This window comes from Ovis aries, chromosome 26 (genome assembly GCF_016772045.2).
Source record: "Ovis aries strain OAR_USU_Benz2616 breed Rambouillet chromosome 26, ARS-UI_Ramb_v3.0, whole genome shotgun sequence".
NCBI lineage: Eukaryota > Metazoa > Chordata > Mammalia > Artiodactyla > Bovidae > Ovis > Ovis aries.
In genome coordinates, this window is record NC_056079.1 from 31714477 (window position 1) to 31740341 (window position 25865).

Sequence of the window (25865 nt, forward strand, 5' to 3'; positions counted from 1 at the left end):
CCAAAACAATTTTCAAAAATAAAAATATTTGGAAGACCTACACTACATGAGTTCAAGACTTATTATAAAGCTCTACAGTAGTCTAAATAGTGTGATTTATAATAACAATAAACATATGGAGACTACAGAAATAGACCCCTCCCCCATATATGATCCATCAGTTTTTCACACTGATAGAAATGTAATTGAATGGGGAGAGGGATAGTTTTTTTCAGTAATCATGATGGAAAGCTCAACATCCATATTTATTTTCATGAACCTCAACCCTTACCTCACACCATTCACAAACATCAGCTCAACATGTCATAAACCTAAATGTGAAAGCTGAAACTACAAAACTTCTCAAAAAATATCTAGTCAATAAGGCTTCATCAAAATTACAAATTTCAGTTCTTAGGTGGACACTATTAAAAATTAGAAAATTAAGATTAGCCACCGAAAGGCAGAAAAACATAAATACACATGACATGCAGAATATATAGAAAACTCCTACAAAACAGTAATAAAAAAAGACAAAAACATCAATGAAATAATTGAATGATTGAGCATCATTCAAATAATTGAATGATGAGCTGCCTTAATAAAAGGCAGCATTATTAGTCTTCAGAGCAACACAGATTAAAACCACTAGAATATATCACCACATACACCACATAGAAAGGCTACAATTCAGAAGACTGACAATATCCAGTATTGGCAAGGATATGTAGCAGCTGGAAAACTCATATATTACTGGTGGAGTGAAAAATGACACAACCATTTTTGCAAATTTTTGGCAGCTTCTTGTAAAGTTTACATTTCTAAAGTATCCAGAAAGTTCAGTCCCAGGTATGCATCCAAGGTAAATAAAAACATATGTTCACACAAAGACTTGCATATGAATATTCATAGTAGCTTTTTCTATAATAGAAAAATCTGCAAAAAATGCAAATGTTTATCACAGAAAACAGGTTTATGGTTACGAAAGGGAAAAGGGGACAAGTAATAAATTAGGAGTAAGGGATGAACAGACATAATACCATATATAAAATAAACAACAACAAGGACCTACTATACCAGGGAACTATACTCAATATCTTGCATTGTAATAACCTATAATGGAAAAGAAGCTGAAAAAGAATACTTAATGCATATTATATATATATATATATATATATATATATATATATATATACACACACACGTAACTGAATCACTTGGCTGTACACCTGAAACATCGTAAGCCAACTATACCTAAATTTTTAAAATTAATAAATATTGAAAACAAAAGAGAAAAGGGACCAGATCTGAAAGACATAAAAGATAACCCAGAGGGTTGATAACAAGGATTCTTCTCCCCTCCCTCAGCCACCAGTTTATAGTGGAAATCAGGAGTGCAGAGGCTGTGCCGTTTAATTCTCGGTCTTACTAACTCATGCCAAGAAGGCCGCCACACAAAAGGCATTTGGTTCTATGCTCCAAATGCCTTTGGTTTTCTGGAGCCAAAGCCCATTTTGGAGAATGCTAGCGGTTGAGGAAGCGGCTCCAGCAAGGGGCGAGGGGGACAGGAGCCGTGCGCCTGTTGCATAGCTTCATAAGGGGGGATTGCTCCTTTCCAGCCCGGTGCTGGGAGAGGTGTTCACCCAACACTGACGGGAAGCCCTGCCTCTGGTCCCTCACCCCTTGCAGGCCTGCTCCATGAGGTCCCCCAAACAGGCCCCTTACCATCCTGCAGGGCTTTCTCCCATCTGCCATCCTTCCTTTGTATAAACGCAGACACTTCCAAGCTGGACCCTCTGCAGACAGCAGCGCTTGGGTTCTTATCCATTTCCTCCATCCAGAAAGAAGAAAACATGGTGGAGGAGATAGCTTTGAATTCCTTCTCCTCCAAGCACGCCTTTGGGGGACAAGCACCGACCCTGGGGACTGAGGCCCGGTCTGTAGAGGTTCGCCCTCCCCCACAAAGCGGGAGAGAGTGAGTCTAGGCGCCCGCAGGGCCGTTTCCCTTTCCTTGGGTCGGTAAACATCCCGGCCATTTTGAAACCTTATTTCCCCCTTTAGGACAATGTACTGGGGTTCGGGTTCTTTTCGCTTTGTTTATCCCGTAATCGTTATGGCAAGAGGGATGCACCTGTGCTCCAGGCCCATTAGACTGCGAATGGCTTCTCTCCTGAGCAGAGCACGGAGGAAAGTGGCCTTGGCACCAGTATCACACCGCAGCCGCAGAGCGAGCGAGCAGGAGCGAGAAGACCAAGATGCAGCCCTGAGCCATGACTCGAGGCGGTTCGGGGCAGAGAGAGGGAGGCGGGCGGTGTCCAGAACAGGCTGGGGCTTAGAGACCTCGGGAACAAGCCTGAAGTCACACGGCCCAGGGGTCAGGAAGCTGGAGGTCCTCTGAGAAAAGCTGGTCTCTCTGGCTCTAAGCCCACACTCCCCCACCACCTTGTTCTGTCTTGGAGCCGCTGAGGACAGACAAGTGTGTTTCTATAAACCCCAAGGGCATCTGATTCTGGGGTGAAAAGCACAGGGTCCCGTGCCTGCACCCCTGATATCTGAGACACCTTATGTCGGGGAGGGGTGCAGCTCGATGAGCTTGCAGTCTTTTGTTTGGAGTGTCAGAGTCAGCCGACACAGAAGCTGCATGGGGGCCCCAGTGCCTTCCTTTGTCATCCTCCTCCTCTGGTGCAGGTGCGCGTATTTTAGCCAGAGGAGCCCAGGCATGGAAATCGCTCTCCTTGTGCTCATATATTATCCATATTTTTTAACATGTCGCTTTCCAAGCAGGTAATGCATTTGCAGAGACAGTGATCTTTCATCGGGAGATTACAATGATTTGTGTTCTCTGTCTAAATTCCAGCATAAATTTCCGAGCCAGCAAGGCACTGGCTTGTGGCAAGAGCGCATCCTGAGATTCGGCGGGCTATCTGTGCAAACCTCAGGCTTGCAGCCATTTGTCCTGATTAGGGGAAGCCTTTGAAATTCTTCCTGGGGCCTCACCTTCTTTATTTCATTCAGGTTGCTCCTCTGGCAGGTCACCTTCGTAGCTGGGTGCAGGACTTGAGTTATGTTTGCTCGGGCTGGACCCAAGCAAAGCATTTAAGCAATGCAACTTCCCGAATCCCTGGTAGTGCTGAAATTAGCGTGGGGCTGGGATCCCATCACATAAGCCTCTGAGCTTCGGTTTCCTCATCAGTCAATTAGAAACTGTCATCCTAACTTCATGGAGTTAATCAGAGAATTAAATTAAAAAGATAAATGGGAATTCCTCCTGCTACAGTACTCAGACACCCAGAGGCAAAACCCACACAATCATTCCCAATCAAATCCTCAAATTACATGCACCCCCTTTTTTGGACATGAAGGATCTTAGTTCCCCCACCAGGGATCAAATCCTCATCTCCTACATTGAAAGGTAAAGACTTAACCACTGGACTGCCAGGGAAATCCCAGCCCCAGTTCTCTTAATGGTTGCTCTGAAACTTCCCAAAATGTCTTCAATAAGGTGACTATTAAATCATCTTGCTGTGTATACTACTTTGCTTGAGCTGCCACAACAAAGCACCATGGTCTGGGTGCCTTAAACAACAGAAATTTATCTTCTGACAGTTCAGGAGGCTGGACATCCAAGACAAGGTGTCATAAGGCTGTCTCTCCCCTGAGATTGTAGGCAGCCTATGTCTTCACAGGGTCTTCCCGCGGTGTGCATCTGTGTCCTAATCTCTTCTTTATAAGATGCACACACATTGGGTCAGTGTCTACCCTCAGAGCCACATTTTAACTTCCTCTTGAAAGACTCCGTCTCCAAATACAGTCACATTCTAAGGGTCTGGGAGTTAGGATTTTAACATTTAAATTTGAGAAGGATAAAGTTCAGCCTGTGACATCGTGTCATTAAAGCACAAGCAAGTGATGCATACGTAACTTGAAGGCTGCTTCAAAGCCAGGCCAGGAGTGAAGAGGGTCTTCATTCCAAAATAATGCCATCCTTCTGTCTCATAATGCTGCTTTATTTTCAGCATCCTGTCTCCTTCATCACACATCCCTCAGTCATTGTTGCTGTCTGCGACCCCATGGACTGCAGCACACCAGGCTTCCCTGTCCTTCACCATCTCCTGGAGTTTGCTCAAACTCATGTCCAGTGAGTCAGTGATGGCATCCAACCATCTCATCCTCAGTTGACACATGGGAAAACCAAGAGAGGAAAAAGGTCAGAGGGACTGACTCAAGATCACATGGTGGTAGCAATTGGCAGAATAAGGTCTGCAAGCCTATATGTGGCCCTTGCCCCTCCCAGTGGGTGACTCTGGTCACCCTAGGAAGGTTTTACCACCTCCAGGAGCACATGCCAAAGAGGGCAGGTGTGAAATTACCTTTGGGACAAGCCTGCAACGTGTGGCTCTTATCACCTTTCCAGCTGCCTCTGCCTGCTCCCTGCATCTAGCATGGCGCTGGGTACAGGGGGCAGTGAATGCTGACCACCCGCTCGCCTTGGAGGACAATCGTCGTGAGCCAGGGAGCCTGCCCTGATGCTAGGACTAAACCCACCATTTCCCTGCATCTGGATGGGAGTTTTGGTTTTCATGTTTTAATAGAAGACCCCTTTTACCCAGCCATGGATTGCAATAGGCTAGTAGGTTCAAATACCATCATGGAGCTCAGGAAAACACAGCAAGAGAACTCAGCTGGAGACATCACAGGCATTTGAGGCAGAGCTGTGAAAGTTCAAGGCCAACAGCGGCCCTCTTGACAGAGCCTTCAGAAAGAAATGTGCCAACGAGGCATTGAAATACCTCCAGCTACCCTACCATTGTCCCTGAAAATGACCCTGGATTCAGGCCATCTAATGTGAGGGACTCTAGCCAGCTTGGCTTCCCATGCAAATATGTATATGTATACGTATATGTATACACATATGTATCTATATATGGTGGTTTAGTTGCTAAGTTGTGTCCAACTCATGAGACCCCATGGACTATAGCCCGCCAGGCTTCCCTGTCCGTGGGATTTTCCTGGCAAGAATATTGGAGTGGGTTGCCATTTCCTCCTCCAGGGGATCTTCCCGACCCAGGATCGAATCTGCACCACCTGCATTGACAGGCAGACTCTTTATCACTGAGCCCACCTGGAAGCCCAGACACACACACATACATACACACGGGCTTCCCTCGTAGCTCAGTCAGTAAAGAATTGGCCTGCGATGCAGGAGACCTGGGTTTGATTCCTGGGTCAGGAAGACCCCTTGGAGAAGGAAATGGCAACCCACTCCAGTACTCTTGCCTGGAGAATCCCATGGACAGAGGAGCCTGGTGGGCTACAGTCCATGGGGTCACAAGAGTCAGACACGACTTAGCAACCAAACAACAACAGACACAGTATTTGTTCTTCTCGCCAAATCCCCAGAGATCTTTAATTCTCCAGAGTGACTGTGCTGGGGAAGACAAGTACCTCTATTTAATGGACTTCCTACAGGTCAAGTGGGAAGCAACCAGAAAGAAGTGGGAGAAGATCCAGGTTCAAGACTGTTCCTGCCGCTGGCTGGCTCTGTGTCTCCCAGGCCTCTTAATGCCATGCTGTCAGCTTCCTTAAAGAGGCCGAGAAACCTCTGGTATGATTTTAAAAAGCCTGGGCTTTAGGGTCAGACAGGCTTTGGTTCAAATCACTTACTAGATGTGTGATTTTGACCCCGTCACTTAGCTTCTCTAAGCGGGTCTCCTCACTGTGTTTTATTTTGTTTTGTTTTAAAGAAGAAGCTAAAAATGCCCACCGGCCAGGGTGCTGTGACAGGAAATGAGAGAGCGGTTGTGGCAGCACCTGTTGCCTCACCTAGGAACGGGTTAGCCCCCTTCCCTCCTCGGCCGAAGGAGGAAGAACAGGAGGGAGCGTCGATCATGACGCGAAGCCAAGCCGGGGCTCCCACAACAACCACTTCTTCTCCGTCCTGCCTCCTCTGAGATCAGTAAAGTGTCCAAAGCCAGCTGCTCACAGCCCTGCAACCACCAGGCAGCCAGAGATGCTGGGAAGCAAAGAAGCAGACAGCAGGGCTCTGGCCAGGCAGGGGCGCGGTCTCACCAGGGCGGGTTCTGGAAACACCAGTCACATCCCCTCCGCACTGTGTGGACGGTCTGCCCAGCCCTCCTCGACCCTCACACGGTGGAAGCAGACTCCGAGTCTCTGAAAGTGATTCTGTCTTCTGAACGCTCTCTCGGGGCACATCAGCCTGGCTGGATGAGAGCCCCGTGCTGGGGAGAGCAGAGAGAGGGAGCAGAGAAAGGCCGCTTGAGCAGAGAAGGGCTGGGACTTCAGCTGCCATCAGTCCCAAGGCAGCAGCTGAGAAAGGTTTCCAAAGGGCAGGGAGCCAGTGCCTGGTTAGAAACGGGATTTCTGAAGTGTTTGACGATTGAATAAATGCCCAGCCTCAAACAACATCCAGGATTTGCCCCCGCTGGAATCATTCTAGCCCTCCCCTGTTTCACTGCACACACGTATATAGACAATTTCACTACATGTACAGATACTGAGGGTTTGGTTCCAGACGCCCCTCCCACCCTGCAACAAAGCTAATATCCCCATAGACTGAGTCACAGACATTTTTTGGTTTTCCGGTGCATAGAGAAGTTACGTTCATACTACACTGTAGTCTGTTAAGCGTGCAACAGCACTATGTCTAAGAAAGCATGTAGAGGCCTTAATTAAAAAACACTTTATTGCAAAAAACTGCTCCCCATCCTCTGAGCCTTCAGCGAGTCATTGCAGAAACATCAAAGATCACTGTTCAGAGATTCCCAAGACACATGGAATAATAACGAAAAGGTCTGAAATATGGCAAAAAATACCAGAATGTGACGCAGAGGCATGAAGTGAGACAATGCCATTGGGCAAATGGTGCCAATAGGCTTGCTCAATGCAGGGTTGCCACAAACCTGCAACTTGTAAAAAAAAAAAAAAAAAAATTAATAAAAAAAAGAAACTAGTATCTGCATAGCGCAATAAAAAGGTCTGCCTGTTATTTATCAACCTCTGTTGACACCCCCAAATCACCTGACTAGTTAGTCCTTCATCCTGATTCCTCTAGACTATAGGTACCTTGAGGGTAGAAACTATCTGATTCCTGAGTTTGGAAACTCACAGAGAATTCACTCCATCACCACTTGCTAATTTATTTAGAGACCCACCCAGAGCTCTGCTCCTCCCAGTTCAAGGCAGCCCTGAGGCACTGCAGTCACATGCTCAAGGGCCTCGGATTTCATTTTTTATTTATGGTGTCACAGTGAGAGCTTGGTCTCCAGCCCAAGAAGGAGGAGGGGACTCGGGCTGACTCTGACACTGAGGCTGCTGTCCAGCCTACTTGATGGAAGAAGGGAAACATTTAAAGAGCCATCGTCTGATTTTTACATGGTTTTTGGTTTTGTTTTTGATTTGGATCATTCAAACTATAGCAAACAAGCCCAGATTGTATCACGTGGAAACTTGTCCATGGGAAAAAGTGGGGTTGGAGACTCTCAGGTATGGTTAGGACTTTAGAATTCACATGTGAAGAGGGACTTCCCTGGGGGTCCGGTGGTTATGAATCAGCTTGCAATGCAGGGGACATGGGTTTGATCCCTGGTCAAGGATCTAAGATTCTCACATGCCAGGGGGCAACTGAGCTCATATGCCACAGTGAAAAGATCCCACAGGCCGCCACTAAGACTCAACGCAGCCAAATAAATATTAAAAAAAAAAACCCATGTGAGGATTTTCCATGTTCTCACCACTGACATCTTCTGGCCCTGAGAAAAGAAAGGATAGGATCTGCTCTCCACCAGCCTCTCCACATCAACACTAAATTCCCCAGTGTTTCTAAGCAGAGACCAGCCATTGACATAGTTTCCTGTGGCCGAGCACCCCATGTGTTGCCTAAGGAAGGGACAGAAAAGTCGCTTCCAATTTAATGTCCCAAGCACACCTATGACCGTGGGAGAGGACCCACTCATTCCTAAACTGCCCTTTTATTCAGGTAAAACTCCAAACAGGGCCCTGGATGGGACGTGCTGTAGATAACATCTCAGAGAGAAAATACATACATATATATATACGTGTGTACATATATATATATACATGTATACACGTGTACACATATTGCTTTAAATATATATATACACATATTGCTTTAAAAGAGCACAGAATGAAAGGTCCCACCCACATACTCCTTCCCCTCCTCTCTCGCTTCTACCACACCCTTTCAAGGAGACGCTCTGATCAGTATCTGCTCCGAGAAAGGGAGGGGAAGTGGAGAGACGAGCTGGCAACACTCAGTAAACAGTATTATTAACCCATAGGCTGGCGATAAATCAGAGCAGGAAGGTGACCTCAGAGGGCTGGAGTAATCCTGCATGTCAGAATGAATTTATGAGGCCAATTTTATTGGCCTGCATGACCCAGGCTCCTTGGAGACGTCGCAGTAACAAATCCAATCCACTTCATTTATGAGCTGTGTGCAGTGTCAGGGGTGGGGCCCAGCCAGAGCGCCTGGACCACCACCACCACCACCCCACCCCGAGGGGGCGCCAAGGAGCACGACCCTCAGGGGAGTCAAGTTCCCGATCCATCCTGACGGCCACTCCCTCCCGGAGAGCCAGCCAGACCTGCCCCAGGAGCCCTCACCTTCAGACAAGGTTCTCCTTCTGGCCCTGCCCTGAGGGCTGGGACAGCCGGCAGCAAGGCCCTTGCCCTGCTTCCTCATTGCAGAAGGGTAAGTTTGGATGGCCGGGGTTTCTGGCACCAGGCACTGGGGAAGGGCAAATTCTGCCCTCTACAGCTTTAGCGTCTCTGACCGCAGCCTCTACGTGCCAGTGGTCCACCCTGCCAGCCACTGTGCTGTGCTTAGTCATTCAGTCGTGCCCAACTCTTGCAACGCCATAGACTGCCAGGCTCCTCTGTCCATGGGCCCAGTCATTACATCAACCGAAAAAGCCCCCACGTTTCCCAGCGTTTTCTCTTATCAGTTACTTGTAGGTGATAGCTAAGCTCCCAATAGGCTTCCCAGGTGGCCCTAGTGGTAATGAATCTGCCTGCCACTGCATAAGACATGAGAGATGCAAGTTTGATCTGCTGGGTTGGGAAGATCCCCTAGAGAAGGAAATGGCAACCCACTCCAGTATTCTTGCCTGGAGAATCCCATGGACTGGGGAGCCTGGCGGGCTACGGTCCAGGGGTCGCAAAGGGTCAGACAAGACTACACACACACACAAGTTCCCAACAGGGACGTAGACATCCTAAAATGGGTCTGTGAAGGGGCCATTTTTCCCTCCAGCTCCCCATACTGGAAGCAGAAAAGCTGATGCTTCTGGCAGTAGCAGCCAGAGAGACTTTTGGCGCCAAGCAGTAGGCAACCCAGTGAGAGGAAGCTGCAGAAGGCAGGAAGGTCCTTTGAACAGAGCTCCTGGTGCATACCTGGCCTTCACCTGCTCTCTGCCGGCTCCAAGAGCTGGGCGGAAGGCGGCTAAGTCTATTTGACTGTCCCTGTCATCGTCAGGTTTACGGATGGTTAATTTATTCTTTATAGCACAGTCATTGATGGCTGTTAAATCACAAATGAGAGCCAATAAAGGGTGAATTGCAGCTGAAATTACACTGTTTATATGACAGCAGAGTGCCGGCTAAAAGATTCATATGCTGCTGATGAAGTATGTTATAAATTTTAATTACCATAGTTTGTACAAATGACATGTTTGAAATGCTATTGAGTAATGTGACCCTGATAATGAAACTATAAAATAAATCATTAACTTTCTGAATGAGCTTTTTTATTTCAGTGCTGCATAGAGTAAACTTTTCCGTTGATTCCAGATCCATCTTTTTATGCCCCGACCCTCCACCCCGGGCCTCACTGGTTCCTCTCTACAAAGGCTGCTGACAAAGGAGCAACAGGAGGCTGGGGACCCTGGCGGAGGCCTGGAGGGACAGCCTGGCAAGAATGACCCCACCAGATATGGCCCTGGCCTGGGGACTGACGGTCAGCCCAGGATAGGTGGTTCTAGACGTGCATCTAGAATAAATCCTATAAAGCTTCCCTTTCTAGGAAAGCCCCAGTGCATTTATAAGACAGTCTGGGAGATTTGAAATCTGACCTCATAGTTGATGCTGCTGCTGTTGCTGCTGTGATGCTCAGTCATGTCCAACTCTTTGCAACCCTATGAACTATAGCCTGCCAGACTCCTCTGTCCATGGGATTCTCCAGGCAAGAATACTGGAGGGGGCTGCCATTCCCTTCTCCAAGGGATCTTATTAACCCAGGGATCGAACCCAGGTCTCCTGCATTGCAGGTGGATTCTTTACCATCTGAGCCACCAGGGGAGCAACAAGGATTTACTGTATAGGGAAACTATATTGAATATCTAATAATAACCTATAATGGAAAATAATCTGAAAAATTATATACTTATCTCTAACTGAATCACTTTGCTGTATACCTGAAACTAACACGATATTGTAAGGCAACTATACTTAAATTAAAAAAAAAAAAAAAAAAAAGCATCCCCCTGCCTCCCAGTCCTGTGTCTGCACAGGGAGCATGATGGTGGCTCCTATGTTTATCCTCTTCTGTCCATCCCCCAGGCCCAGGGCTCAGCCTCTAGCTCCAAGTCCTTCTACAGTCCCAGAGGCGCAGCAAGGCTAACTCTGAGCAATCTGCTGCAGTTTGCCAGGTGCCTTCAGTCGTGGCAAACTGGGACTGGGAGCCCCTGGTTCACTAGAGTTCCTGCACTGGCAGGTGGATTCTTTACTGCTGAGCCACTGGGGAAACCCATAGTTGGTGATAGTAAGGAATTACTGTTCATTTCTACTTGGGAAAGAAAAGACACTTTTTTGAACCTGTAGACTCTCTAAAGACATGGGCCCTGAGTCTGAGTTACCATGCAGAGCATCGCTGTGAGGTCCTCTTGGATGAGGAGACTTTGGTTGGAGATTCAGCTCCACTGAACCTGGAAGAACAATGACAAAACTGGGTCAGTTGTCCTGGTCTCCAGCCCAACTCAGAGTCCAGAAGGGGAAAAAGACAAGCAAATATTTGAGGGGTTTTCCCAATGTTGAAGCACTCCTGTTTCAAAGCTCTGGTCTACCTCTTGCAACATATGAATTATTCCTGTTCAACATTCCCAAGGCGTCACTCACTGTGGGTAAACACATCTTGCAGAAAAGAACCTGAATTCCCAGGAAAAACCTAGAAGAAGGAGCTGCACCAAAGATCATTTAGGGCAAGTTCCTGCCCCAGGAGCCGCATCCCAGCAGATACAGCCCTTTCAGTTGTGCAAGACAGGAAACACCTCGGTAAGTCAGGCAAAACCTTGGCTTCATAGGATGTTAGCACATCAAGAGACGCTGGCCACCCTTTGGTCCTAAAATTCTCAAGGTGGGTAGAGAGGAAAGGAAGGAGGAGAGAAAACACAGGGGAAGAGGTTTTACTCTCAGTCGTGTGCAAATTCCAGAAGAAAATATAAAGTTTGAAAAAGCTCCCAGGTGTTTCTCTACACCCTTCCAGGATGTCTCCCCTCCCGCCTTCCCACTTCACAGGGGAGGAAGTGGGGTCCCAGCGGCAGAGCTGGGAGTACCTCTCACAAGACCAAGGATAAGAGGAGAACGGGGCTTTATCATTCAATGTGGGCAGGTTACCCCCAGGCTGGCAACACTCCACTGATGGTCTAAATGCCGACAGCATCCCCCCGTTCGTCTCCTGGAGAAAGGTCACTAAGAGGCTCCTGTTTCCTCTGCAGATGGGCCGCCTGGCCGCGAGGCAGGGCTGACGTGAAGGATTGCTCTCCTTTGCCTTCACCCCCCAGAACAAGTCTGCTCTCTGGAGTGTGCTAGAAGAAGAGAAGGTCAAATTCAAAAGGGCACACTGTGAGGGCAACCTCTCAAATGTTCCTCCCCGGGTCTGCAGAGGAGACCCGGGCATGACAATATGGCGTATTAAGAGATTTTGCCATCGAAAGGCCTTCCAGCAAAAGCCTCACCTCAACCACTCAGTAATCAGTGAAGGAAGAGAAGGGGTATGATGAACACACAGAAACAAACCTGGGAAGGGATTTGTCTCGGGTCATAGAGCACATGAATAGCTGGAGCAAGAAGAAAACACCAGTACATCTATGAGACAACCTGGAAAATTTGAAATCTGACCTTATAACTGGTGATAGTAAGGAATGATAGTGTTCATTTCTGGTCCAACCATGGTGTTGTGGCTATTGTTTTAAAGAATCCTTAACTTTTAGAGACGCATGCCGAAGTGATAACTGATGAAATGGTATGGTATCTGCGGTTTACTCTAAAATAATCCAGAGTAAGAAGGGGTGGAGGGCTGGTTGGATGAAAAAAGATAGACCATGAGTTGATGACAGCTCAAGTTGGCAATGGTTGCTTGAGGGTTCAGTACCCTCTCCTTCAATACATTCTTTCGATTTTCCATAACAAACAAAAATTTTAAGTACTTGAATACCCTTGCCCCAAAACTCTACTGCAAGTCCATTTTCTCATGCATTCCAAACAATGACAGGCTGGAAAAAAGATCAGACCTCCTGTCTCCAAGGGCATGCTTCCAGCAATGTGGGAGGGGATGGAATTTTCTCTTCCTTTTGTTGGAGGAGATCCCAGTGACAAGGAGCCTGGCATCATGATGTGCCCAGCCTACCTCACTGGAGAGAGAGAAGTTCCTGGCCTAGAAGCTCCCACCACAGCTCCCTGGCACATACTCAGCCAGAAGCAGAAGGTCCACTTGGGTGGGACTCAGACCCACAGCATCAGCTTGAGTAAATCCTTTCATTCCTTAGAGCCTTGGCTGCCTCACCTGTAAAATCAATATGGCAGCCCCAAGCAGCCTGCCTGAAGGGATGTGAGGACCGAATTCAGTAACAAAGGGGGGACTTCTAGAGAGATGGTAGATTGTAGGAGAAAAAACAACAGGCTCTGACTCCCTGTGTTGAAATACCAGCTCCACCTGGGGTTAGCTCTGGGCTCAGACAAGTTTCTTAACCTCTTTGGCCTCCGAGTCCTTGGTAATAGAAGCAGGGTTGTTGTAAGGATTCTATGAGTTCATATATATAAACAACTTAGAACAATATCAAGGATTATGTAAGTTATTATTCTTATTACTCTACAGTGGTAAACTAATATAAGATGCCAGTATTATGAAAAGAACCACAGTCTTACTCCAAAGAGGGATCTGAAGTGTGACTGATTCCAAGCTTCATCTTTCAGAGGCTCATGAAAGTGATGTGATTTTTATTTGGAGGCATACCAAAGTCTGGAGAAGGAAATGGCAACCCACTTCAGCATTCTTGCCTGGAAAATTCCATGGACTGAGGATCCTGGCATCATCGACTCGATGGACATGAGTTTGAGCAAGCTCCAGGAGCTGGTGACGGACAGGGAAGCCTGGTGTGCAGCAGTCCATGGGGCTGCAAAAAGTAGACACGACTGAGCGACTGAACTGAACTGAACTGAGGAGCCTGGAGGGCTACAGGCCATGGGGCTGCATAGCGTCAGACACAACTGACCACACACACACACACACACACACACACATTCATTCATGCCCTTAAACAGGTAATCATTTCTCCTTCCCAATCACCACCCAACCATGAGGAGAGGCATCTTCAATCATATCCTTATCCTAAGTCTCCTCTCGGGCATATCCAAGCATCCCCAAGCCCAGCACCTCATTGGGTCTGTAATCAGGGAGGACCAGAGAGACTGGACAAGAACCTCTGACTCCTTGCTTCACATCTGGCCCCCAGAGAACAGAGCAAGGCAGTCAAGAGCCCCCAAGGTGTCCTTTGTCCCACGCACACACACCGTGCAACCCTTAGACGTGGGCAGCTCTGAGGTCTCCCCTCTGACTTACCAGCCACCACAAAAATTTTCATGGCGATGGCACAAGCCGCCTTACTTACCATTAAGAGAAAAGACCACATTATTGCTGTTATAAACCATTGATTAAGGTTTATAATAGCAATAATCCCCTCGAAATTCATTGTTACTGCAGTTAATGACCAGTTTATTAGAGCGTTAACCATCCTTGGCAATGGGCTGAGTCGTTTAATGTGGGTAACGACCAATTTCTCAAGGATTATTGCTTAAATAACAATTCTTTGCGAGATGTATGCGCCACCACAAGTGCAGATCCAGCTGGAGGCTTCTCCTCAGAAATAAGTGTTAATTATTTCCTCGGAGTTGCACCACCAGCACCATACCTAACAAGGGCCAAACAATGAGCTTCTTGTGGTCACGCTTCAGAGACAACAAAGAATCCAAAAGTTGGGCCAGGGCCCAGAGATGGCACGGCACCCTTCTGAGGGGGAGCCAGCACCGCCCAAACAAAAGGGCCATTGGGAAATGGTATCTGGCTCTTGGATGACTGTTTCTTCTCCACTTGGCTTCTTTTCTAGAATATTCTGCTTGTGTCAATTCCCCACCCACCCACTTCACAGGTGGGGAAATCAGGATTATCCAAGGGGCTGAAGGAAGGACCGTGGAATGGGGAAGCATGACCAATCCAGGCATTATGAAGTTTAACATCCTCTGAAGGAAATATCTGCCCACCCTTGACCACCCAGGTCCCAGAACAGCTGGTAGCAAAGGGCTACAGGGACTGACTGGTACCCACTAGCTGCACAGCGCTGAAGTGAAGGTCCTCTGTGGCCACGGGGCCACTTTGGGCCATGCTCTGGCCAAAAGAAAAAAAAAAAATCAGCATATTGGGCCTCATAGCTCAGCTCAGGCTCTGAGAATTCATAGTATCATTAAATATAATGACAGGAAGGGGACCTTATTATTATCTGGGACACCCTCCTTGTTTTATAGGTGAGGACTACCCAGAGAGGGAAGAAGGTCTGCCCGAGTCACAGAGCCACTCAGAGAAAAGTTGAAATTAGAATCTCCATCTCTGTTTTCCCATGATCAACCTCAAGACCATTTTCTTGGTCACACCCAAAGAAAACTCTGTCTCAAAGAAAAAAGAATAAAAGGATCAAGGCCCCATTCGGGAAAGAACACAGAGGCGAGGCATACCTCAGCCCTGCAGCACTTCAACTGGGGTCTCAGGAGAAGCCAAAGCTCTGATCCTCCCCCTCCTCCTCCTCCCCAACTTTCTCCTCATGCCGAACTCAATCCAAGCATGTCCACACATTAACTATTTTCCATCACTTTCCATTAGCCCTGCTATTCCAATAACTTTTATTTTTTTGACATGATCTGAAAGCTGCTGATATGATTATACTCTAATTGCATTATATTAACTAAAATAAATACTAATAGGGTGTGAACCTAACATAATAAGATCGCAAATTGCTATCACGGTGCCAGTGTAGGCTGGGAAGGAATCTGCTGATTCACTCAACTAAGGAGAATTAAGGTTCTGTTGTGTGTCACGTTGCAAGAACAGAAAGTGAGGCCTCCTAGCATTCTTGAGTATGTTAGTCCTTCAGCCTCCATGTTTTGACTTAAGAGCAAGAATTATCACCAATAAATAATGGCAAACATCTCTCTAGGAGTGCAGTGAAGGGAGTCCCACCAAGTCACAGCTCTTCTCATGCTTTAGACTCATAGACTCACGTTCATCATTGCAGTTAGATGAACCAATGGGATCCCTAAAGCTCCCTCCTCCAAGGTGTGTAGAATGTGCTGGAACAGAGGGCAGGGCTTTCTTCCCTTACCTGCTCTCTTGTTGAGACTCTGCCCAAGACAGACACCACCACAATGACATTGGACCTCCCTTCCCCCAAATCAAAATGTGTATGAATCCTGATGTCAACACTTCTTTCTTAAGCCATCAAACTGAATTCGTGCTGGTGTGGATTAGATAAATACTCTCACTAAATCACAATAGTTCAGTCCCTCTACCCATATTCCCACCTGTATTGCTAATGATTTGCTTATAGGATAATGCGAAATTTTTATTTGTAGCCAAGCAAGATAATAGCATCAATTACAGATCATGTTTGAGCTGCACATAGGTTTGCTGTATCAAGCAAATAAGTTAATATATGTAAAGAACCAAAAAGAATGTCTGGCACATAGTAAGGGCTCAATAAATATTAGCAGTTATTTCTGTTGGCTATAATGCAATGCCGGATACTAAATGTGATAAAAATCAGTCAACAATTTTTTGTACACAACCATAAGAGAAATAATAAGTCTAATAAAGAAAATGAAACCAATATAATGTAACTTTTCAGTAACTTTCTGCATGGTGAACAATGTACTATGGGGGTATATTCTACGTATATGTATCAATGATATGATATAATAGATAATTTATATGAGAGGGTATATTTGATCAATCACATCATCCTTGCCTCCTTTTTTTTTTAAAGAATATTTTATCTATTCATTTGGCTGCACTCGGTCTTAGTTGCAGCATGTGGGATCTAGTTCCCTGACCAGGGATTCAACCGGGGTCTGCTGAATTGGGAATGCACAGTCCTAGCCACTGGACCACCTGAGCAGTCCCTCCTCCCTGCCTCTGACAGTGGCAGAATATCAGGAATAGATCTTCAGTGTGGCATACTGCAATGCAGGAGACCCTAGTTTGATTCCTGGGTTGGGAAGATCTCCTGGAAAAGGGCTAGGCTACCCACTCCAGTATTCTTGGGCTTCCCTGGTGGCTCAGATGGTAAAGAATCCGTCAGCAATGAGGGAGACCTAGGTTGAAAAAATCCCCTGCAGGAGGGCATGGCAACCTACTCCAGTATTCTTGCCTGGAGAATTCCATGGACAGAGGAGCCTGGTTGGTTAGTCCATGGAGCTGCAAAAAGTTGAACACAACTGAACGACTAACACTTTCACTTTTCGTAAATACACACACACACACACACACACACACACACACGCGTGCATGCTCAGTTGCTTCAGTTGTGTCTGACTCTTTGTGACCCTATGGACTGTAGCCCACTAGGCTCCTCTGTCCATGGGATTCTCCAGGCAAGAATACTGGAGTGGGTTGCCCTGCCCTCCTGCAGGGGATCTTCCTGAACCTGCCTTTCCTGCGTCTCCTGCATTGCCAGTGGATTCTTTACCACTGAGCCAGCAAGGAAGCCTATACTCACAAACCAGTGGTCATGTATGGATGTGAGAGTTGCACTGTGAAGAAGGCTGAGCACCAAAGAATTGATGCTTTTGAACTGTGGTGTTGGAGAAGACTCTTGAGAGTCCCTTGGACTGCAAGGAGATCCAACCAGTCCATTCTGAAGGAGATCAGCCCTGGGATTTCATTGGAAGGAATGATGCTAAAGCTGAAACTCCGATACTTTGGCCACCTCATGTGAAGAGTTGACTCACTGGAAAAGACTTTGATGCTGGGAGGGATTAGGGGCAGGAGGAGAAGGGGACAACCGAGGATGAGATGGCTGGATGGCATCACTGACTTGATGGACTCGAGTCTGAGTGAACTCCGGGAGTTGGTGATGGACAGGGAGGCCTGGCATGCTGTGATTCATGGGGTCGCAAAGAGTCGGACACGACTGAGCGACTGAACTGAACTGAACACACACAGTGGACTATTACTCAGCCATAAAACAGAATAAAATATTGCCATTTGCAGCAACACGGATGGACCTAGAGATGGTCATAGCAAGTGAAGTAAGCCCAACAGAGTAAGACAAACATTGTGTGATCCCAGGTTCAGTCCCCAGTCAGGGAACTAAGATCCCACATGCCAGGGAGCAACTGGGCCCACACACTGTAACTGCTGAGCCCAAGTGCCAAAACTAGAGGCCGGGCACCTCAACAGAAGACGCTGCGTGACGCAGCTAAGACCTGACATAACGAATGAGTAAATGTTGCTGTTGTTGTTTAGTCGATTAATTGTGTTCGAATTTTTTGCGAGACCATGGACTGGAGCCTGCTCCTCAGTTCATGGGATTTCCCAGGCAAGAATACTGGAGTGGATTGCCATTTGCTCATCCAGGGTATCTTCCCAACACAAGAATCGAACCGACACTTTCCTGCTTGGGCAGGCAAGTTCTTAATAAATAAATTTAATTAAATAGATAAACAATAAGGACCTACTGTACAGCACAGGGAACTGTATTTAATATCATGTAATAAGCTATAATAGAAAATACTCTGAGAAGAATATATATATATATATATATAAACACACACATATATATGTATAACTAAATCACTTTACTATATACCTGAAACTAATACAATATTGTAAATCAACTATATTTCAATTTTAATTATTATTTTTTTAAAAAGAAAGCAAGATTTAGTCCATGAGCAAGCACCACTTGTCTCCACCAAGACGCCAAAAACCTGCCACAGTTTGTCTCTGATTCTTTTCATTCCTTTGCTCTGAGTTCAGTTCCTTTCAACATCCAGGGGTTAGGAAGTGCTAAGCAGTGGAAATGCAAAGAAAGAAGGATAGCATTTGTGCCCTGAAGCAGCTGGCAGATCAGGGCAGACAGTCACGTAAAGAGCTAAACGTAATACAATGTGCTAAGTGCTACGTCCTCAAGATCGGGAATGAAGGATGGAAGGGAAGGGGAGGGAGGGGGAACAAGCCCAGCAGAGGAGCAATTGCTTTCAACCAGCAAGAGGAGAACCCTTCCCGAGGAGTAATATATGACCTGAACCTAGAACTAGTACGTAGAACCTAGTACCGATACATGGACTAAACCTTCGTTTAAGCAACAAGCAAAGCAGAAATATAGAAGGAGAGAGGGAGGGAGCAGGCAAAGAAGGGGTCAGGAAAGAGAACAGTTCAGCCTTGGTGAACTTACTGCAAAGTTTAATTAGAAATCAAGAGGGGCATTCATTTCAGCATGCATGTATTTAATGTCATATTAAAGTTTTCTTCGACTTCTATGAACCTGTAAGGGGAGGGGTGGGTAGTTAGTACTTAGGACCTAGAAAGGAATTCGCGTGGCCCTTGCTGGGTCTTCAAGAACTGAGGTGGGAGTTTTCACGGCACAGAAGAAGATGAGTTAACTGAGGAAACTCCATGGGAACATGTGGAATATTAGGGCCTGAAAAGGCGTAGAGATGGCTATTCCCCTGCTTTGGTCAAAAGGATGACCAGCTCATGCCTTAACTCCCAAGAGTCTCCCCAATATTTAGGGAAGGACTCTCATCTCATCTGGAAGCACTTTATAACTGAGAGTCCTTCCAAAAAAAAAAAGGGGGGGGCGGGGAATTCCAGAAGCTGAGCTCAGGCAACCATCGAGTTTGTCACTAGAAGAGAACAGTGGTTTCTTCCCATCACTCCTTTCCTTTGCTGGCTCCTGAAATTTCACAGAGCTGCTACCCAGCCTTGCTATCTGTGGGTCTCCTAGGAGGGCCGTCACCTCCATGGGGCAATTTCCCTTCCATTTACAGAGTTGTTTTTTTCCTTGGTGGGGAAGGGGTTCTTTGGGAAGGGGTGAAGGAGGAGTTGTATCAAGTGAGACAATTGCATTATTACCTTTCTATTGATTCTTCTTTAATTTCTAAATTTTGATTGTCCTTATTTTTCTTCTCTGTTTTTCTAGCTCTGTTGGTTCCTCTAGTCCTGTCCACAGCCAGTGGCGACAGGGACCCGTGTTGTTTTTTTCTTTCCCAAGCCAGCAGCTGGATTCATATTGTCAGTCACTCACAATGGGGTGGGGATGTCCCTTGCATCGGGGTGTATATTCTGCATGACAAGGGTGACCCCACAAGCAGCCTTAGATCTTCTCTGATGTTCCTCGGTTCTCAGCTCTTTCCCCTGAGTCATCTGGTTAAAGAAGGTGGGGGTCAGAGGTCAGAACACAATTCCCATCCAGCCAGTTTGACAGGTACATAGCATGGAGCGAGACTAAAAGCCCTGATTCCACTCCTTAATTAAAAACATTTTTCATTCCAAACCTATAAAAGGCAGCTGTGCCACTCCCCCACCCCTGCCCCCACCGGAGATGGTGGTTCGGCACTGAGCTGCAGCTCAACCCCTCTTTCTCGGGCCTCGAAAGCACAAGGCCATCAAAGCCCAGTGCAGTCATCTTCCTCCTCCTTGCCCCTCCAATTCTCCTTTTGCTCAGAAACCATCATCTCCGCCTTGGCAGCGGCTTTGCACTAGAAATTTCTCGTGACACCTCCATGCTGTGGGCAGGGAGCCCATCTTCTAGGATAGACAGGAGGCAGCGCTTAGATTTTATTATTCTCAAACACCTTTTCACCTGGATTTTTAAAAAGAAGCCCAGGCAGCACACACTGGCTTCATCAGTCATCCTGAGGTTGTGAATTCACTTGCATCCCCCTCCGCTCAGACATCTAGAAGACTTTGGTCGGGGCTGAGGCGGGAGGCGGGGGTGTGGAATGAGCGAACCGCTTGCCAAGAGGTGATTGGGAAAAATGAAATAAATGTTTGCTTATCCCAGGTGGCTTTCATGGTAAAGAACCCACCTGCCAATGCAGGAGACATGAGATGAGGGTTTGATCCCTGGGTCGGGAAGATTCTCTGGAGGAGGGCGTGGCAACCCACTCCAGTATTCTTGCCTGGAGAATCCCATGGACAGAGGAGCCTGGTGGCATACAGTCCACAGGGTCGCAAAGAGTCGGACACGTGACTGAGCGAGCACTCGTAGCACGCACGGTGGTTTTTTACCTTCAGTGGCTCCTTTACACCTGAATTATGTGCCATCAAGTCACTCAGCTGGATTACCTGGTACAGAAAGTTACAAGTACGATGTAACCCGCTTGGGGAAGAGAAGAGAAGATCCTTATGTTCATTTTCTTTTGCGCATCTGTCTCCTTACAGGGTCCTTAAACCTTTATTCATTTATAATTTTTTGGCCTGGAGTATTTATTTTTGGCTTCATCTCCAAGGACATTCTACATACCCACAGGCAGGAACACCCAGCCTTCATTCAGACCTGGTCCCAGTCAAGACCCTGATCAAAGACAACCTGAGGAAGGCTGTGAATACAATGAAGTAAGCTTTCCCACTTGTGAGCTGAGCCAGCTGCTGTAGTTTAGATGCTTTCCCACTTGGTGGACTTGCTCTTCTTTGGATTCCAACCAAACCATCTTATTAAATGTTTAAAAAAAAAAAAATTCTTGCTCTTGTGAGTGATATCAAATACAATCAATAAAACCGAAGGAGAAGGGAGCCCAAGGCATTCATGAGACACTTTCAAGATTTAATTGTTCTGCAGAATTTTAAGCAAGTAGTAGAAAGAAACTAAATTGCATGAAGCCAAATATTTTGCTCTAGGCTCCCAATTCATCTCACTTGCTGGTTCCCGGGGGCTCGTGCCAGCGCGAGGAGCTCAGGACTTTCCAGCCCAGACAGGGGTTGTGCTTCCTGCAAGTTAAAGAACCTCCCTGTCTCTTGGAAATGGGGCCGTTGATCAAAGTCTTCTTTACCATGGAAATGCCTGGGCTCAAGGACTTTTTGGCTGAGTAGGGCAGAAAGATATGTTTTACTAAACACAGGGCACATCCTCTTGCTTCTTTCTCCAAAAGTCCTGGGAGAAAGAAACTTGGTACCCAAATAAGTGCCACATCCAGGTATCAACTTCCCAGGTGGCACAGTGGTAAAGAACCCGCCTGCCAACATGAGAGATGCAGGTTTGATTCCTAGGTGGGGAAGATCCCCTGGAGGAGGGCACAGCAACCGGCTCCAGTATTCTTGCCTAGAAAATCCCATGGACAGAGGAACCTGGCGGGCTACAGTCCATGGGGTCAGAAGAGTCAGACATGACTTCAAGTTTGAGCATAAAAAGTACAGGTTTCAACAGGCACCCAGAGACAGCACCAGTGTGAGAGGGGGTGCAGGGTCTGGAAGCTTCCAAGGATTTCACTGCTTCTTACAGGCTGAGAGAACCTGGCACTAAGACCCATCTGCTTCCTCTAGACTTGACCACTTGGAACAGAAGGAACCCCTTGGTTCGCTAGGAAAAGCCTGCCGCAGACACACAGGCAAAACACAGACTAGAGTCCTTCCCATCCCATCACACTGCAAAGAATCTGTTGCCTCTTCTGACCAGACACCAGGTCAGGAAAGAAGAAGACACCAGGGGGAAAGCAGCCATGGGGCTGTGTCTCAGGGTCCTGCCACTTTGGAAAACGGATTATGTCAAGGAGGTTTCCCTGGTGGCTCAGACAGTAAAGAATCTGCCTGCAATGTAAGAGACCTGGGTTCGATCCCTGGGTTGGGAAGATACCCTGGAGAAGGGAATGGCAACCCATTCCAGTGTTCTTGCCTGGAGAATCCCATGGACAGAGGAGCCTAGCAGGCTACAGTCCATGGGGTTGCAAAGAGTTGGACACAACTAAGCAACTTAACACACACACACACACACACTGGAGGTTTAGATAAGAGAACTGAGAGTCTGGGAAGCTGCCTGCCTGAGAACAAGACTCCAGAGGCAAGCAGACCTCTTCCTCCCTGCCCTAGGGAAGGTATTGGGTTGGCTAAAAAGTTAATTTGGGTTTTTTAATAATATCTTAAGGGAAAAAAAAAACAAATGAACATTTTGGCCAACCCAGTATTAATACTTTCACTCTCTAAGCCTCAGTTTATCTGCAAACAGAGATAACAAGAATTCCTCCCAGGAGAGTTATTGCGACGATCACAGAAAGAGCACTTGTAAAGTAGCTTGGGCTGTCCCTGGCACTTTGTTGTTACTGTTCAGTTGCTCAGTCCTGTCCGACTCGTAGTGACCCCAGGGACTGCAGCCGGACTCCTCTGTCCTCCACTATCTCCCAGAGTTTGCTCAAACTCCTGTCCATAGCATCAGTGATGCCATCTAACCATCTCATCCTCTGTCGTCCCCTTTTCCTCCTGCCTTCAATCTTTCCCAGCATCAGGATCTTTTCCAATGAGTCAGCTCTTCACATCAGGTGGCCAAAGTATTGGAGTTTCAGCTTCAGTATCAGTCCTTCCAATGAGTATTCAGGACTGATTTCCTTTAGGATGGACTGGCACTTAATAGGTGCTTAATAAGTAAGAGAGATCATTTTAATAACAATAATTAATAATTACAGGCTGGAATGCAATAGCATTTGAAGGGAGGGTGTCCAGGTCTGGATTCAATGGCCTTGACCGCAGTAAAGGAAAGGGAGGGTCTGGTTCCTGCCAAGAGGCAGCTCCATGACAGATGGGCTCCCAGGCCCTCCTCCACAACTCTTTCCAACAGGGCTTTTGCTGGGGTCCAAACTTGATCCTGGCGGCTTTCCAGAGGCTCAATTCAAGAGAATATTAGTGCCATAATATAGCTCCTATTATACACCAGCACTTAGATAAGGAAGAAAAATGGTTCTGCGGGTCCATACTTAAAACTCTTGTCAGATCGTCCCTGCCACTAGGTGCTCAGAGATCCTGCCACAAAAACAAACATCCAGATTTCTGACCAAGGTGCCGGATGTGTTGCAGTTCCTTGAGATTACTGTGGCAGTGGACTCTCTGGGGAGTCATCGAGAAGCCTAGCCCCTGGAGGCTGCGGGCTGGCCAGGCTCCAGCTCCCAGTCCCCTGTGAGGCCAGGGACGGGATTGTGGTTTTGTCACAGAATCACAGGCCTGGTCAGGGAGTACAAGGTAAGTGCTCAAAAAGGTACAGCTCTGCCACTGTTATCATTTCTGTTGCTGCTGGACCCGCTTTGAGAACATTCAAATGCAAGCCAGCCTATACACATGAACCACACTGCAGGTCCAGAAAAAGAAGAACTCAGAGAGTGTCAAAGCATGGTTAGGCATCCCTCCTGACCCCCTGCCTGCAGACTTAGAGCCTCCCGAGTTTGGTGTCTGGAGAAGGAGACAACAACCCACTCCAGTATTCTTGCCTGGAGAATCCCATGGACAGAAGAGCCTGCCAGGCTACAGTCCATGGGGTCGCAAAGAATCGGACATTACTGAGCGACTGTCACTCAAGTTTGGTGTCACTGCAGAAAGTTGTAGTTTGGTGTGTATTTCCAGACATAGCATATCTCCAGACCACTAATCATGTACTATGATAGGAAACGCCAGGAGGGCCTGTCATTTGTAAGGGATGACCACACACGCACACACACACTCACACACACACACACACACACACACACACACACACACACACCTATTTGAAAAGTGCTGCTGGGGCAAGCCTGTCAGTCTCCACCTGTCAGTTTCCAGAGATCATTGCCCCACACCCTAACTCTCCTAGCACTGAGGGTCTCAGGGGTGAAGGTCCTGGAGCCCCAGGACAGAGGCCATGAGAGCTGACGAGGTCCAGCCCTGCAGGTGTGCACTCCAGGCCCGTCTGACCTAGGGCAGGGCTCTGTGCTCAGGCTCTCTTCCAGATGTCATAGGAGACACGCAGGCATGAGATACAGAGGCCCCTGCCCTCGGGTGGTCCATGGCCAGGCCAGGAAGGAAAGTCCACCAAGTATATGTTAACCCTGAAGAGGACAGAACGTGTTCAAGGCCAAATTCCATCACTGCGCTGGTGAAAACAGCCAGGTCCTGAAAAACCTCTCTGCCGTAATCTTCGTGATCACAACCCTCATGGCTCCTAGTGGATTTTGAACCGTATTTTCAATTATCCAAAATGCCCACTTGTCTCGTATCTGTATTTCCTCGGCATGTGGCGAGCGTGGCCGTGCTTGGCTGATTTAACACGGAGCATTAACCAAGCCTCTTAGAAATGGGCTCCCCACAGGACCACCCATTAGGCTGCGGGCTGCAGCTGGTTCCCTACCGGCCCTCCGCTTGCTCTGAGTGGGCCACTCCCCTGTGCCCACCTCCCCTCCAACCTGTCTCCCGAGTGCCACCAGCCATTTTCCAGATCACTGAGGAGCTGATGGCTTGTTTGTGTCACACGACTGGGCCTTTCAGTATTCTTCTCCTTTCGTCTCTTTAAAAAAAAAATTTTTTTTTTTATGCAGACCATTTTTAAAGTCTTTATTGAATTTGTTAAAATATTGCTTCTGTTTAATGTTTTGGTTTCTTTTGGCCTTTTGTGGCCTCTTGGCTCCCCAACCAGGGATCTAACCCACAATTTCAGCATTGGAAGGCGAAGTCTTAATCACTGAACCATCCAAGAAATCTCCCGTTTTCCTTTGGTCTTGATCTTCCAGGAGAAACGGAGAGAAAAAGAGGATTTGTTTTCCCAGAGCCCAGCTTGGCGGGGACGGGTTGGGGGCGGGGGGACGGTCTTCCCAACTCTGGGAAGTCCCTTGGGATTCCTAGCTGAATCAGTGAATCACCCCAGGGACAAGCCTTGCAGAGGTGGGAACAGCAGCCGCTAGGTCGCCATCGCTTCGTGCCTCTGAGGCTGAGAGAGTGAGAACCAGGCTGTGGTTGTTATCTCAGCTGTAAAAAGAAAAAGCCCAGGGCCTTGGAGGCACCTGGACACGCTGGCCTGACCATTTCACAGCAGCCCCCGCGGGTCACTGGGGACCTGCCCTCTCTTTTCCACCTACATGTTATTCCAGCCATAAATCCAAGTGACAAGCTTGAACTTTCCCCAATTGACATGTTTACAGGGGAAGTCCGCATTTGACAGGAAAATTAAGCCTATCAATCACTTAACGAGCTCGTTAATGAATGGTTCTCTGATGTCCTCTGGTAGCTGGCTGCATTGATCATGGACGGGCAGCCCAGCCCCCAGCCCGGTCCCCCCATGCCCTCGCCCACCCTTCTTTCTGCCAGATGTTGCTGCCCCCTGACCTCCCCCAGCCCTCTCTTCTCCCCGCTGAAGCTCCGCAGAGGGCTCCGCTGGAGGGTTTATCTCGAGGTCAGACCCCCTCCTGGCTCTGCTCTCCGACAGAACAAAGGGAACAGATGCAGGTTTGGTCTATGAGCGCCCACCCGGCATATGGAAGCTATCTCCTCCGGCCCAGTAATTACCCGGGAGCTGGCTTGTTCAATGGCTTTGGGTTTTATTGGACAGAAACCCACCTCTCCCCCACCAGCATAA

The 25865-nt window shown here is 47.5% G+C and overlaps 1 long non-coding RNA gene across 1 annotated transcript; it reads right to left on the minus strand.

The window, feature by feature from the left end:
* Positions 1–12257: 12257 nt before the first annotated feature.
* LOC132658700 (uncharacterized) lies at positions 12258–24659 on the minus strand. The gene is made up of 3 exons (XR_009598636.1): positions 20371–24659; positions 19415–19705; positions 12258–13406 (listed from the first exon to the last, which is right to left on the minus strand). It is a non-coding gene; the product is annotated as an uncharacterized LOC132658700 (long non-coding RNA).
* Positions 24660–25865: the final 1206 nt, after the last annotated feature.